The following is a 3,869-nucleotide window of genomic DNA, read 5'->3' as shown; positions in this document are numbered from 1 at the left end:
GGCCTTTCCTTTTCTCCAACATGTAGCGTGGACGTTTTTGAGATCCAAAAAGACCTTCAACTTTTCGCTAGGAAACTGCTTTTTAAAAAAAATGTTCATACTCGTTCTACTGCCTCTTTTTGTACATCACGGGATGAACTATTGGCACTACAAGCACTTGAAGATTTGTCTGAGGAACAATCCCCACCATCTACCTCATGGTTCCCTTCCAGCTTGAATTCTAAGTCACGTAAGTTCCCCCCATTATCATCTCTCTGAATTTGGATATTTTCCTTCAGGTGACTACTAACGAGATTGAGAAATTGACGAGATATCGTCTGTTTGATAACTGTACCCGTGATCAAAGGGAGGACATTGACCAATTGAAAGCCCTTAAGGACGTGATTATAAAACCCTCCGACAAAGGGTAGTATTATGTAATGTAGTATTATGGCCCCTTGAATTATATGAGAAGGAAGTATTGCGACTATTGAGAGACTCTACATGTTATAAACATTTAACGTTTAATCCACTATCCAAATTTCAGGGGGAACTTCTCTCTATCTTTCAGCGGGCAACCTCAAGAGGAATCATCACGTCTCAACAAGAAAGCCTCCTTATGATGGAATATCCAACTATTGCGACTCTTTACCTCCTTCCAAAAGTCCACAAGCAACTCCAGAATCCTCCAGGTAGGCCTATTGTGTCTGGGACTAACAACTTCTGTGAACCTATCTGTAAACTGATAGACTATATTCTTAGACCCATTGTAGACACACTGCCATCTTATATTAAAGACACTACAGATGCCCTTCGAAGAATGGAGGAAATACAACTAGAGGAAGACATGCTCATCGTCACCAGTGATGTCAAGTCTTTGTACACCTACATACGCCATCAGGACTGTCTACATGCTGTGGAAGAATTCCTTACGATGTCAGAGATTGAACGTGATCTTGGTGAGTTAATCTTAGAATTCCTCAATTTTGTCCTGTCTCACAACTTTTTCATATGTAAAGACGTGTTTTACTTGCAAACGCAAGGAACCGCAATGGGTGCGGCTTGTGCGCCTTCGTATGCCAATTTGTTTCTTGGGGCATGGGAGAGATCTGTCTTTATCACCAACCCTGTCCCCCTAATTGAAAAAGTACAAATGTGGGCTAGATATATTGATGACGTTGTATTTATTTGGAAGGGATCAAGCCAGGAATTGGAGTCGTTTATGGATGCGTTGAATACGAATCAATTGAACATCAAACTCACATACAAGGCCGGCAGGCACCACATGGATTTTCTGGATATCTCATTTGATGTTGATGACATTGTATATGTACAAACAGACCTTTTTCGCAAACCGACTGCTACCAACTCCCTTCTCCATGCCCACTCCTCTCATCCCCGAAATCTCATCAAGGGTATACCCATGAACCAATTTTTGCATCTTAAAGGGGTTGTGCGCTGCCCTGCAGTTCGGAGCTCCGCTCACAGCGTCCGGAAGTTCATTACTCAGAACGCTGTGTGCGGGCTTCCGTGTTCGCAGCCACCGGGCGTGATGTCACGCCCGGCCCCTTCGTGACGTCTCGCCCGCCCCCTCGTGACGTCTCACCCGCCCCCTCAACGAAAGTCTATGGGAAGGGGGTGCGACCGCTGTCACGCCCCCTTCCCATAGACTTTGGTAGAGGGGGCGGGCATGATGTCACGAGGGGGCGGGCGGCTGCGAACACAGATGCCCGCACACAGCGTTCGGAGTAATGAACTTCCGGATGCTGTGAGCGGAGCTCCGAACTGCAGGACAGCGCACAACCCCTATAAACGCATCTGTTCCACAGACGCGGCTTTTGAACATCAGGTGGCTGAATTGTGGCCGAGGTTCTCCTAGAGAGGTTATAAAGACAGCTGGATCAGATGGGCCTACTTGAGAGAACTGAAGAAACGTGTCATAGAACATGTCCTGGGAATAATTGCAGCAAGACACGAGACTGACTTCTCACGTTTGACGACCATTCCACGCCACTTCAAAATCCATTACAACTGTGATCCTAGCTCCCTCCAGGTGAAAGGCATTGATCGGATCATCCTGGCATATGAGGGGGGAAATGGAAGGTGACATTAGCTCAGTTGGAGACAAGATGGATTTATAGGTTGAAAGGTCTAAATGACCACGCTAGTTTTGCCCCGTTCATATAAGCGCATACACCCATAGTAGCATATCATCCTGATGCTTGGTCTTTTATGACCTTTTTGGTGGGTTGTTTTTAACCTTATTTTTATGTGTTGTTTTTAATTTCTTCTTTTTTTCTCTATTTTTCTGTTTTTAGGTTATCAAGTCTCCATCCCTGCTGATTCTTCTAGTCTCCCCTGACATGCAGTTCATCATCCGCCTACTCTATATTTGTCTATGTACTCATGTTCCTTGCATTATGCACTTTATATGTATGTATGTGCGTATACCTGTGTGTGTAGATATATGCATACATATTTATTCTGCTAACAGGTGACAGTCCCTGCCATGTATATACCAACCGGCCAGTTCTCTTTTTTAATATAATTTAATACATATACCTTTTTAGCGTGTCACTAAGTTCTCTGTTTATTTTTCTAAGCATTTGCTAATTTTTTGTTACCAACACATAGGCACTTTTTTTGCCTTTTGATATTTGTCCCATTAATGTTGCAGCATTATCTGCTATCACTTAGGGTGGCGCTTTTTTGCATATGCTTGCACATTCATCACTTTATATTTATTTTTATATGTATGGTTAGTGATTTGCAAATAAATATATTTATATTAATATTTATTTATAACTACATATTCAGTTTTTTTTGTCACCAGTACTGGCCCATAGTGGCCCTTTAGACCCCCCCCCCCCTTCCCTTTATTCACATTTTTTTCATTTATTAATTCACTCATGTTTATTATCCTGGATTACCCATTACTCTATTTTAATATGATAATTTCATTTATTAATAATTTTGTGCAATTCTTTTTTTAAGTATATGGGGTATTCTACCATTATATTGGTTCAATACTTACCAAGTTTCGTGTATGCACATTTTTCTTTGCACTTCTTTCACTCATCACTATATTTTCTTTCATTCAACCTTTTTTCATTCACTCTTGTATTATTTCTCATTTTCATGCTTCTCTATTCACTCACTCACATTTCACTTATTTTTGTGTTAAGTTTGCACACACATTTTTGGCACTTGTTGTTTTATGACGTCTGTCTTGTATGTCCACGTCGGCCGACCTATATGGTTGTTCTGCCACTCTGTGCAGCAGATGTCACCATTGCTGTGCGAGTTCAGCCGGCACTCAGTGATATCCTGGGGAGGTACGGCATTTGCAGCCGTCCTCCGGGATATCGCTGGGTGCGCATGTGCCATCTCAGGTACTTACGGTTAATACCTCCCCGTCCTGTGATGTATCACTTACCCGTTGTTGTCCCATACGCGTGCGCACTCTTAGACATTGCAGGGGGCGGCATTTCCAGCCTCCTCCATGTGATGTTACTGAGCGACGCGCAGTTAGCTCCGTTCATGTGACTGCCCAAACATGACGCGGGATCACATGACTGCCACTCCAGTCCCATGACAGGGCCGAGGCAGTCAGTACAGGGGGCGGCATCATATGCCTCCTCCCTGTGGTGGTACTGTCTGAGGTGTGACTAGTACGATCATGTGATTTCATATGCATGATGCGGGATAACATGGTCGCCACTTCAGTCACATGACTGGGCTGATTCAGGCAGCTCATACAGCTTTGATAAGGTGGTATTGTGGCACACAGTGATGATGTAGTGACGCATTTTGTGATGTCACAATTACTGCACAGGTGGTGTTCATTTAAGGTAGGACTATTCTGTGTGTGAACATTTTAATAGGTAGGT

At 43.4% G+C, this 3,869-nt stretch overlaps 1 long non-coding RNA gene across 1 annotated transcript; it reads left to right on the top strand.

The window, feature by feature from the left end:
* The first annotated feature begins 597 nt into the window (after positions 1-597).
* LOC130360714 (uncharacterized) lies at positions 598-2,704 on the top strand. Its single transcript, XR_008890771.1, has 3 exons — positions 598-671; positions 777-938; positions 2,298-2,704. It is a non-coding gene; the product is annotated as an uncharacterized LOC130360714 (long non-coding RNA).
* Positions 2,705-3,869: the final 1,165 nt, after the last annotated feature.

The sequence above is a fragment of the Hyla sarda genome, chromosome 3, assembly GCF_029499605.1.
Source record: "Hyla sarda isolate aHylSar1 chromosome 3, aHylSar1.hap1, whole genome shotgun sequence".
Classification (NCBI taxonomy): domain Eukaryota; kingdom Metazoa; phylum Chordata; class Amphibia; order Anura; family Hylidae; genus Hyla; species Hyla sarda.
This window is presented reverse-complemented; position numbering and strand designations above follow the sequence as displayed.